The sequence below is a fragment of the Anabrus simplex genome, chromosome 1 (genome assembly GCF_040414725.1).
Source record: "Anabrus simplex isolate iqAnaSimp1 chromosome 1, ASM4041472v1, whole genome shotgun sequence".
In the NCBI taxonomy this organism is placed as follows: domain Eukaryota; kingdom Metazoa; phylum Arthropoda; class Insecta; order Orthoptera; family Tettigoniidae; genus Anabrus; species Anabrus simplex.
The window spans coordinates 487,166,270-487,179,303 of record NC_090265.1 but is presented as its reverse complement, the minus strand read 5'-3'; positions in this window follow the sequence as shown (position 1 = coordinate 487,179,303).

Below are 13,034 nucleotides of genomic sequence, written 5' to 3'. Positions count from 1 at the left end.
TCATTTTCAATATTGATCCTACAAGCAAAGTCGTCTCCATACCGACCATGAAGTCTCCTAGAGGAGCAGAAGTTAAAAAGCTTCGACTATTCGTAACAGAGAGCAGCATGATCCTGGGATTCACTTACCCAACACTAGAAACGTCTTATTTCTGGAAAACGTTGTTAGCTTCGGGCTAACAACTTACCACCACTTACTGCCGAGGTTAAGGAATTTTTCCAAGTGCCTACATCACCTGTTCGCAGCAGACTTATGTATATAATGAGTGTAATTAAAATCTTCGGTTCTCTATTCTTTCTTATATCCTTTGCCTCCTATTGCTCCAAAGTTCTTCATAGTTAGTAAACATATGGCTTTGCTCTTGATGTCTCATTGGTTATATACTTATCGATAATACCTACTTTATAAACATGTATTTTTTCTATTGAAAATATTGATTAATAATAATAATAAATTATTTTTATTATTATTATTATTATTCTACTTGTATCCCACACCTGTGGGGTCACGGGTGCGAACTGTGTCGCACATATTAATTTGGCCATGTTTTACGGCCGGATGCCCTTCCTGACGCCAACATCATATTGGAAGGATGAAATCCTATTGCGTGTTTCTGTGGTGATTGGTAGTACAGTGTGTTGTCTGAATATGAAGAGGAATGTGTTGGAAGAAACACAAACACCCAGTCCCTGTGACAGAAGAATTAATCAAACACGATTAAAATCTCCAAGCCGGCTGGGAATCGAACCAGGGACCCTCTGAGCCGAAAGCCTCAACGCTGACCATCCAGCCAATGAGTCGGACAATAATATTATTTGATATAGCTAATTAATATGTGTTGTTATAACGTTGGGGCATTTGTTTATATTGCGGTTTTTTCTTTTTTTCAAGAAATCACTTGACAATTCCTATACTGTTGGCAGACTGAATAATATTATGTAATTTTACAGTCTGTGGAAGCTAAATGAATGAATGATTTGAAAGCGTTGAAATCTCCGTGACCACCAACCACCATCGCATATATGTGAAGAGATAAGCTGGGGAAAAATAATTTACCACTTTTTTTTTTTTTTTGCAAGTTGCTTTACGTCGCACCGACACAGATAGGTCTTATGGCGACGATGGGATAGGAAAGGCCTAGGAATAGGAAGGAAGCAGCCGTGGCCTTAATTAAGGTACAGCCCCGGCATTTGCCTGGTGTGGAAATGGGAAACCACGGAAAACCATCTTCAGGGCTGCCGACAGTGGGGTTCTTATCACGTTTTGTCAGGTACAGATCAAAATGTGTCTACAACAATTGTCACTGTTGACTGAATTTTAGTATAGCCTACTGTGTCTCGTGGCAACTAGATGAAAATAAAGGTTTTCTCTCTCACACCGACCGGAAGAGGTACTGGAAAACTCCCTGGGTTTTTATGCCATTGATATATTTTTGAAAACTCACCCTATACAATTACACGTAGTCGGAAGGTTTCAGGAGAAAGGAAGAGGCCTATTTCCACAATGAATTCACAAAATAACAAACGACCACGTCTCCCTACCTCACTAAAAACTGAAGCAGGGTAGTTATTACTTGTGTTTGCTATGTATACATTTAAATTATCCTTAACCCCCTCCAACATCTCCAAAAACAACAACTTGAACAAAACTGAATAGTTACGTAAACAATTCCGTTCTGTTGAACAATTAAGAGGCAACCGGTGGGGTATATTTACAGTATAATTCCCCCAATCATAACCTAGTAATGCTAAAGGCGCCAGTTTTATTGTCTTTCGTTTGGGCAGTAATTAAACTATGTAAAAGTAACTTTATATTCAATATACTGTGTAACAGTTTCATAAACAAAATTATCTCGGCTTCTAAACATCGATAGGCTTAATAGTATAATCTAAACAGACATTCTGTTATTGACGGAAACTGATACAGATTTCCGTTAATGTACTATCGCGATAATGCTTAGTTTCCAACATCCATGTCCTTTTCACTCAGAAACTACTGTGTATGCCCCATGATGACATTCTAATACCATAATTTGCAGGCTTTACTTACAATTATAAAATAAGCATTTCGTTTTCCTATTACTGTGAGAGTATTTATCATTTTTTCATGAATGCCCGTATTTCTCTCAAAAAATCACTATAAACATATTAATATTATGGAAACTACCCTTCCTATAAAAACTCCTGGTGTTATATTTTGGGTGTGTATCGAAGGATATGCGATAAAACTCTTGTTGTTAAGAGGCGGCCGTAGTCAGCTCAAGATCCATCTTTTATTTCAAAATATCGCCACTAGTCTCGTTGATGTCGACAACTAACTCCACTGATAGTTACATCGCGGGTGCATAGATGGCAGTAAGAAAGGCCAAGGCCGAACGAGCGATTCCCCTGTCACCCTCCAGCGTCACATAGTCTGTCACCAAGAAGTTGTGATACAGTACTTGCACGGAGCTGATGGTGTTGACATTTGTACGGAATGCGAAACATTCCAGGAAATTATTGAGCATCGGTTAGTGCTGAGCAAAGCAGTCAAAATAAGGTACTGTTTCCGACAAAAATAAATGAAATGGCGTATGGCTTTTAGTGCCGGGAGTGTCCGAAGACAAGTTCGGCTCGCCAGATGCAGGTCTTTTGATTTAACTCCCGTAGGCGACGACCTGCGCGTCGTGATGAGGATGAAATCATGATGGAGACGACACATACACCCAGCCCCCATGCCAGAGAAATTGACCAATTATGGTTAAAATTCCCGACCCTAGCCGGGAATCGAACCCGGGACCCTTGTGACCAACGGCCAGCACGCCGGACACTGTTTCCGATGTTGAAATGAAGTAGTGCATCAACCCCGTCCCCGCCTCACGTCTTTCCCTGTACCGGCCAGTAAGTGATACATAATATAATTCTATCCAATGAAAATACAAACTGATATAACAGAAGAATTCATTTACGCATTTTTTAGTCACGCAGTGATACTTTGGACATACGATAAAGATTGTAACGCGACCAAGAACGGAATTTTCCAACAACCCTGAGTAAAAAAAAAGGCCTTACAAATTTACAACAGTTTTTTTTTCCCTGGAAACAAACAGTTCTGAAATATATAAACAATGTATAAAACATCCCATTGCATATTGTATTAAAATTTGAATTCGATAAATAACTTGTTTTCGGAGACGCAGAGGTGGCGGAATGTTGTCCCGCAAGAGTTCTTTAACGTGTCGACCTTCCAATACCACCGCACTGAGCCAGGATCGAACCTGCCAAGGGGCAGAAGGCCTGCGTTCCAACCTTCGAGCCGTTGTGAGAGTCTCTTTGTCTTTACAAAGACGGATTTGAAGTCGTATGTTTTCGTATAAGTTTTAAATAATAAATGTTACAGCATCTAAATATCCATTAGTTCTGTATTTCATGACTTGAGTGGAGTGTAATTAGAGTAACTACTAAGCTCAAAAGAATACCACTTCATTCTCGCTTTCGGTGACGTCAGGCGCTTTAACCAATAGCAACGCTGCTCACCGGAATGACCTATCTGACCTGTGAGTTATTCTAGTTACGTTGGAAAACCCCATTTCCAAGAAATACAAGGATTGTAAACGACGGTTTTGTATACCTACCCGTTATGAAACTCTGAAACGGTGCTGGTAAAGAACGCCACAGCTGAGGGGCACTGCAACTTCCCTCTGTAGGTGGGGGTAGTAAAATAACACCCACAGTATCACCTGCCTGTCGTAAGAGGCGACTAAAGCGGGCCCCATGGGTTCTGAACTTGGGAGTCTGGGTTGGCGACCACGGAGCCCTTGGCTGAGTCCTAGCTTTATTTCCACTTACTTGTGCCGTGCTCCTCACTTTGATATATCCCTCTTCATCAAGTGTCTTTTTTTTTTTTTTTTTGCCAGTTGCTTTACGTCGCACCGACACAGATAGGTCTTATGGCGACGATGGGACAGGAAAGGGCTAGGAATGGGAAGGAAGCGGCCGTGGCCTTAATTGAATTGATTATTTCAGAAAGCAGTCAAGTGCCAAAAAAATGGAAAAATGAGTTAATGGCAGAATATGTTACTAAGAGGGTATACGCACATTTTGGTGCTGAAACCAGTCAAGAAACGTTGTCCTATAGTGGTCAGACATTACGTTGAATTTCGTATTTAGTTCAGAAACCAGTTAAGTGACACCGCTTGGTTGGTTTCTGCGGTAAACTGCTGGTACCTTTCCGGTTGGCGCTGCAGTTCTGAATCCAGAATAACCAGCTGTTCATCTGTTTTTGTTGTCATTGTTGTGTTTCTGGAATCGCATGTTCCTAGTTTTGTGAACAACTGATTCAAAAAATGTTTCTTTTGTTTAGTGCAGTGTTTTTTATATTCTTAGTGATACGTCTGAAAATTCAGAAGCGGGTTCGAATTCCACTGTCGGCAGCCCTGAAGATGGTTTTCCGTGGTTTCCAATTTTCACACCAGGCAAATGCTGGGGCTGTAACTTAATTAAGGCCACGGGCGCTTCCTTCCAACTCCTAGGCCTTTCCTATCTCGTCGTCGCCATAAGACCTATCTGTGTCGGTGCGACGTAAAGCCACTAGCAAAAAAAATTAATCAGAAGACGAACCTGTATCTAAAAAGGAAACGAGGAGTGGTAGACAAACAAACTCACACGCGTAATATTATTCGGAATGCAAGGGTAAAAGGAGAAGGTTATATTTCTTACTCAGACAAGGAAGCCCTACATTATTCTTTGTTACTGTTTGTTTTAGGTGCCCATCAATAACAAGACGATACGTGAATTAAATGCCTTAAAACCTTTTCTGATGGAATATGAACACTTTTATGACAGCATTTTACAATGGCCTAATACAGAGACAGAATGTGCTGTGGAGTTTGTTTATGAGGACTGATAACCTCTTGTCGTGATGAGCAGGCATTGCTGATTTCATCCTTTTGTATCAGCAATACAGTCTAAACCTATTAAAATATGTTTTTTTAAACAAATATGGGGTTTATGACAAAATCCCTTCAAAACTCAAGAATTATCCCATAAAAATATGTTTGCAACACTCGTTTATTTCAGAAACCAGTTAAGTGGAAATATTTTCCGGTTTTTTATAGCAAAGTTAATAAGCACAAAATATTTTTCCTTGAATAGAAATTATTAAGAGAGAAAGTACTTTCGTGCTAAAATATTAAAACCCCTACCATAACATTTTGTCTGATGATAGACAGTTTTATTTTCCATTTTCCCAAAAATAACAGACTTGGCGCTTGACTGGTTTCTGAAATAATCGATTCAATTAAGGTACAGCCCCAGCATTTGCCTGGTGTGAAATGGGAAACCACGGAAACCATTTTCAGGGCTGCCGACAGTGGGGTGGTGGTGATTATTGTTTTAAGAGGAAGTACAACTAGGCAACCATCCTCTATTAACACTAATCAGAGAGAAAAAATTGAAGGGATCCGACACTTCGAAAAATGAAGATATCGGTCAAAGGAAGACAAGGACCACGAAGGGCGCGAAAATGAAAGACTCCCTAGCCCTCGCATACGTAATAGCGTCGGGGTCGGAAGAGAACAAGAGTAGACCAAGGGAGTTCGGATAGGATGGATGAACGTGAGGAGCCTGGCACAAGTAAGTGGAAGCAATGCCAGGACTCAGCTAAGGGCCCCGTGGTCGCCAGCCCACGCTCCAAAGTACAGAGCCACTGGGCCCCTATTAGTCGCCTCTTACGACAGGCAGGGGATACCGTGGGTGTTGCTCTACCACCCCCACCCACAGGGGGCGACAGTGGGGTTCGAACCTACTATCTCCCGAATAGTGGATACTGGCCGCACTTAAGCGACTGCAGCTATCGAGCTCGGTTCATCTCCTTTCAGAAGATCGGCTACCATCATAGAGATTCTTGCTTTGGATGTTGCTCAGTAGTGGAACAGTTGAACCAAGTTTTCAAATTATCAATCCAAGGAATGCGCCTTCTTCCTGGTCATCTTTTGCCTTGTATCTTCCCTTGAATAACCAGCTGCAGTAGACGATATTCTCTTCTCTCATCTATCCTATCCGACCACATTTAGTCAACTCTTGTTCTTTTCCGACCCCGACGGTATTACGTAAGGAGGCCTATGGAGTCTTTCATTTTCGCGCCCTTCGTGGCCGTTGTCTTTCCTAGGCCGATACCTTCATTTTTCGAAGTGTCGGATCCCTTCCATTTTTTCTCTCTAATTAGAGTTATATAGCGGATGGTTACCTAGTTGTACTTCCTCTTAAAACAATAATCGCGACGTAAAGCCCCTAGCAAAAAACCAAACAATAATCACCACCACCGCACTGCAACTGAAAAACGGTTATATTCTTGTAATTGTTTCATTCAACAACGGTTGTGTTCCCGAAACGGTTGCGTTCTATCTGTCCCAGCTGTAATGGGTATTACAAACAGTGACACATGCACGGAGCTTCAAGGAGGGTTGTAATGCAGAAACAAGGGAGGTCCGCCTGCAAGCCTCGTATCGAGAGCAAGGGAAGCAGTGCAGCGGTGAGTTTCCGTGCAAACTAGTAACAAACGTAGATTTAAACCCATATCCAGTGGCGATTCTAGCCCTGGCGGGGCTGGGGGCTCAGTTTCAGTGAATTAATTATTTTAAAATTCCTTGATTAATAAAGAAATATATCAAAAAATAGAAAATATATCAGATGTAATGAGGAAAAGGAGACTTATGTTTTTTGGACATTTATATCGAATGCAAGATAGTAGATTAACCAGTAAGATTTTCAGATATTTGTGGAGTAAGAAATCAACGACAAGCTGGGTCAATGAAGTAAGAAAGAATTTAGAAAAAAAACAATATAACAACAGAAGAAATAAATAATAGAGAAGGCTTTCGGGAAAAAGTATTGAAAATAGAAGGATTCCAAGGTAGGAAAGTAAAAAAGACTGGTTCAAAGTGGTCTGAAGACAGAAAGAAGAAACATAGTGAACAGATGAAAGCGTACTGGAAGAAAAGGAAAGAACAAAGAAGAAGGAATTGAAATTGGCACGTGGTCCTCTTCAAAAGAAGACGAAGAAAGAAATTGATAATTTACAGATATAACGTATTTGAAATAAACATGTTAATGGTTGTGCTAATGTTGCCCATTGTATTTTCATAAACATGCTTACTTTTATTTTGAATTCCGTTACCAAGACTTTCAATTCCAAACAGCCCCCCCTCCCCCCATTTAATTTTTTTTCTAGTTGCTTTACGTCGCACCGACACAGATAGGTCTTATGGCGACGAGGGGACAGACAAGGGCTAGGAGTGGGAAGGAAGCGGCCGTGGCCTTAATTAAGGTACAGCCGCGGCATTTGCCTGGTGTGAAAATAGGAAACCACGGAAAACCATCTTCTGGGCTGCCGACAGTGGGGTTCGAACCTCCTATTTCCCGAATACTGAATACTGGCCGCACTTAAGCGACTGCAGCTATCCAGCTCGGTTTTTAAGTATCTAGAACCGCCACTGCCCATATTGTAATAGGCTACAACTGAAAGAGGAACAACGTATGTTTATAGCAATTTATTCTTATTCTACTAGCAACTACTATTCAGTATGCGGATTCTCAACCATTACTGCATCCCTTTCTGTAACGTTACGCCATTTAGCCATTCTTTTCGTAAGATATGTTGTAGCTTATTCGAACTGACGATTAACCTCCGACCTACAATTACCAATAAAAATAAGTTAATTGTCTTATTTTGAATAGTAAGCATCATTGCGTCACTAATATAACAAAGACAATTCATTAAAGTCGGGTAACATCTACCTCAGATAAGGCAGCTGTTTAAAGTTCATTCGCAATTTCATGGTGTTCTTCACCAACATATTTGTCATATTCTTCGGCGTTTAAAGAATAATGTCGATGAATGTTAATATTTTTTGCTAGTGGTTTTACGTCGCACCGACACATATAGGTCTTATGGCGACGATGGGATAGGAAAGGCCTAGGAGTTGGAAGGAAGCGGCCGCGGCCTTAATTAAGGTACAGCCACAGCATTTGCCTGGTGTGAAAATGGGAAACCACGTAAAACCATCTTCAGGGCTGCCGACAGTGGGGTTCGAACCCACTACCTCCCGGATGCAAGCTCAGAGCCGCACGGCCAACTCGCCCAGTGTTAAAATTTTTAATAAAGTTTAATGACAAGCATTTTGCCATTCCATTGCACTCGGTAAAAATATAACGTGCTATTGAAAGGTCATACCACAACTAGCGAGTAACGAAGTATTGTCAGCGTGTCCACTGCCGCTTGTTATGAAACAAGGGTGAGGAAGCAACTGATAGCAGCTGAAGATCTCACTCACCACATGCCTGCATGGGTAACAGCTAATGTCATCATCCCTCTTCAAGGACAAGGCTTTGCGACGCTGCGGCATCTGACGGAAACTGGCTGAACTACCAGCACTAGAATTCGGCCGACACTCGGAAGTCGATAAGCAGAGCTTTATTAAAATCACGATTAAATATATAAAGAATCCCTAATTTTGAAGTATGTTAAAGTAGCCGCTTAGAGAAAAAAATTAACTTCCCTACGGTATAGTTTGCTTCTAATTTGAACACCATCTTGACTTAAAACAAGTTTAGGAAAGCCGCGGTTCAGAGCTCAATTTCATATGGAGATTCGTTATTTTAACTACCCTTTTATAACTATACTTGCATTTCTTTTTAAAATGCTTTTACACTAATGAGAAGTGTAACACAGACTACCGTACGCTATAAAAACAAAATAATTTTACCTTGTTCCGTTTCCTTATAGAAACTCTTACAAACTTTTGACCCATGTTACAACAACTACTGAGCTGGTGGCCGGCCGTTCCAGCTCCGGCCGCCTCTTAAGGGAGGGTGAGGGAAAAGAATAATTGCTTAAAACTTAAGTTCTGAGAAAATCGGACACTTTTACCACTTTTGTTGTTCCTATTCAGATGCATTCACTGAACTTAATCTAGTTATCAAAAAACATGACATGACATGACATGACATGACATGACATATATACATGCATACATACATACTACACCCCTGGCCTGTGCTCCAAAGGGTACAATGGCAATTTTCGGAATTCCATTTTTGGGATAACATGGTATTCGAACTTTTGATTACTCTCAAAGTGGGAAGGGAAGGTTGAGAGGCTATTTATTTTCTTTCAGTACAGTGATGGAAATCGATTAAGTTGGCATGATTCCTGCTTACTAGACCCCTCGCAGAGAAGAAAAGAAACAGAAGGAGGTAAGTATGAGTTCAGCCTGTAAAACGGGATCGTCAAATATGAACCTTAAGGCTTTAATAATAATTGTACCGAGGATCCAAGTGACTTACGCGCAGTGGCGGCCGGTTCAAATGGGTTAGGGAGGACTAATGGCAGGTGTTTACAATTCTAGAGACAGAACACGCACATTGGCGTTCTCTTACTAATACATTCCTTGAGAAAGACCAGTCCATGTATTTAGTTTCAGTACTATTCTCTGTCGCGCAGACTTCTGCCCTCTCAGTCTGAAGGCCAACAGCCATATGCTCTAGTACTAATGTAAGTAATACTACTATAAAATGTTTTCATTATGTATCCTGAATGGGAACGGCGGACCTCTTAGAAGATGACGCCTTCTCTCCAATAGCGGCGATTGGAGGTGGCGAGAGGGGATCGTTGCCCACCCACCTAACTTTGTGAAGAAAACAGTACATTTTTATTCCATTTCTGCCGGCTGAAACTAGAAAGTGTAGGAATTATTATGATCAATTTGTACAAGCCCTGTTTTCGTATTAGCTAATTCTTTCCTTCATTTTCTTTAACTATTAGCAATATTTTAGCGGAAATACGCTCAAAATTATGTTAGTCGCAGATAACCACAGCAAGTACTAGAGACTTTGCAGGAAGGGTAGCAGGGGTATATATATTGAATTTTGCTTTACGTAGCACTGATACAGATAGGTATTACGGTGACGGTGGGATAGGAAAGGCCTAGGAGTGGGAATGAAGCGGCCGTGGCCTTAAGGTACAGCCCCAGCATTTTCCTGTTCTGAAAATGGGAAATCACAGAAAACCATCTCCAGGGCTGCTGACAGTGGGGTTCGAACCCACGATCTCCCGGATACAAGCTCACAGCTGCGCAGCCCTAACCGCACGGCCAACTCGCCTGGTGGTATACTTTTTGCTAAGGCATGGACACTGAGGTATTATTCACCCGTTTGGCGCGCGCATTCCTCAGTCTGGCAGCCTCTTTCGTGTCTGTTGGTTTGTTAGTGTGTAGTCAAATACTAAATGATTTTAAATTGTATAATCACACCTTGTATATCCACCATCTCGCGCAATCAACCCTAGCCCGTCTCCTTAAAACATGTGTCTCCCCTGTGGCAGCTTTCTCCATAAGAGCCTATGTATAGCCGCCACCTTGTTCCAAGTTCAACTCCAAGTCTTGAGAGGTTAACGCGTGGTCAGCGTAACGTTAGACCTGCAGTTAGCCCGGGTATTAAAAGTGAGATTAGGCTCTCTCTTAAGCAAAATTGGCGTCGGGAAGGGCATCTGGCAAGATGGCGTCAGGAAGGGCATACCGCTGTAAAAGTGAGGTTAGGCTCCTCCAAGATGGCGGCTCTGGGGTTAGGCTTGCTCTCTTGCGCGTAAAATGTAAGGTTACGCCCCGTCAAGATAGCGTTTGTGAGGTTAAGCATGTACTCCTAGTCAGCATAGTCAATGCGGTGGAGGCCGCGTCCAGGGGCCCGCGGTGGCGGTGGCGGTGGCGGTGGCGGTGGCGGTGGCCGCTGAACCCGTACAAAACCACTACTACCGTACTTCTATTTAATTGTTATACAGAGTAATGTTGTTCCTTTAGTGAAAGTTTTTTGTATAGTATTGAATTAAAATCTCAAATACTATTATTACTGTACTTAAGTTGATAAATTGTCAACCTTTACGTCTCCGTTGAAATTCGATCAGACACCATTAAAAACATAACCATTTTGTAGCTATTTCTTTCATTTTTTAATATACATAACCGGCACCTGCGCCGTGCCTGCTATACCCCACAAATCCGGCTACCTTCTGTTACCTGTGCATTTTTATTGCCTCCCCACTTGCCGTTACTACTTCCCTCACGGCTAGTGATTTGGAGCAGTGAAGGGGAGGTGTGCGGGTTGGCGATCGTGACCTATACTAGGAACTGCCCGGTATTCGCCTTAGGGCCAGTAGTATAATGAAAGTTTAAACTGAAGTTTGAGTTAAATTGTAACTAGAGTTTAAACCGATGATGCGTATTATAATGACCAGCCTAAGTTAAACTGAGGTGAAAAAGAGAAATATACGATCTTGGTAGCAGTGACTTGCGAGAAAAGATGACTGTCGATAATGTTTTGTTTACTTCTTGTAGGGAAAATGGCGGATAAAAACAATAAACGTTGTCCTACTTTTACTTGTAAGGAAATAGAATTGCTTGTGCAATGAGTACAGAAATACAGTGGCATTATTGAGTACAAAAAGACAGACGCTACGACATGGAAAGGAAAAGAATTGGCCTGGGAGATACTTGCTGAGAAATTCAGTTCTTACAATGGCGGCATGCCCAGCTCAAGTAAAAAATTGGGTGTGAAGTACGAAAATATGAAGTCTCCAAAGATTTGCATCAGCTACAACCTGCACGTTTAATGAAAATAACCCCTTCCTGTTCCTGTATTGCTCTGCAGAATCTCCTCCAGGGGACTGTATTCTGATGTGGGTACCGTCAATGGCATCAATCACTCTAGGAAACTTAGCAATTTTGTAAAACTGTTTGTTACTTACTGACATGTCATTTTCCTCTGTTAGTAATTAGATTTGCTGTTGAGCAAGAGAAGCTATAACATCTGTCACTCGCAATAAGGTCCGTGAAACAGTGGCCTTATGAATTCCTCCAAATCTTCCATTGTAATAAACATAATACCGGAGGCATAAAACCGCAATGCTATTAGCAACTGACAGCATGATTTCTGAAATAGAGGGAAGTTACTTTATTTTCTAAAGTTTACACTTTTGACATTCAAACAGTTCAATAAAGTCATTTTTACATTCTTGCCTTTCCGTTGCATGTTTTATTCTAGCACCAATTTGCTGAAATAGGGTTATGAGAGTCTGTTCTGTAAGCCTAAACCTATTTAAAAACTGCTTCATTCCATATATGTAAGTGACGTGCCCTTGCTCGAAAAACTAGTGGTGCGCGTATTCGTTCAGTAATTTGAACCAAACACCTAAAAAATAGCTTCGAGATACATTCGTTCTGCCATGTTGTAAGGTTATGAATCCCTAAACTTCACTTTAAACGGTAGTTGAGTGGCTGTAAAATTAATTTCTAGTTAAACTTAGGATTAAGTTTTATACGCGACTAACAGATAAACCAAAGTTTAAACTGAACCAACAGTTTAAACCGCTATAATAATACCGGCCCTTAGTGTAGGAGAATGGAAAACTACGTAAAACCATTCTCATGACAGCCGACGGTAAGGATAAGCCCCTCTAGGTATCCCGAATGCAGAACATGGTCACCGGTAAGCCGAAGCTTACTCTGCTAGGCTGGTCGGTCTAGCCACTCTCCAGCTTTGGCCACCAACTCTGCATATGCCGACCGCTAATGTGAACACCCAATGCAACTCATTTCCTTATGCGAGATACTATGGTGAGTCACCAAGTGGGGAAAGTCGGTGTGTGAGCTGTGCATCTTGCCTTTAGGAATCTACGTCAAGTGGCCTGAGTCACACGGCTGAGGAGGTTCTCATTTGAATACCCAGACCTACCTTCCCGACGCCCACCGCGCCACACAGAGACTCCTGAAGCGTAGTGCGAAAGGGGCTTTACAGGGCTATGAGCGCCATCTCCCTTTACGGCCCGGGGAATAGTGATATGAATGATAATGCTTATTTATGTTCCGAAAAGTTCTTGAAAAAAATTATATGAATTTTGTTGGTACAGTATATGCGTAGTGAGTAAGGTAATCTATAAACAGGAAATTCGAGATACTCTTTCCGTCTTACGCCTATTTTCTTATTTGTTTAAGTCATACCAACAAA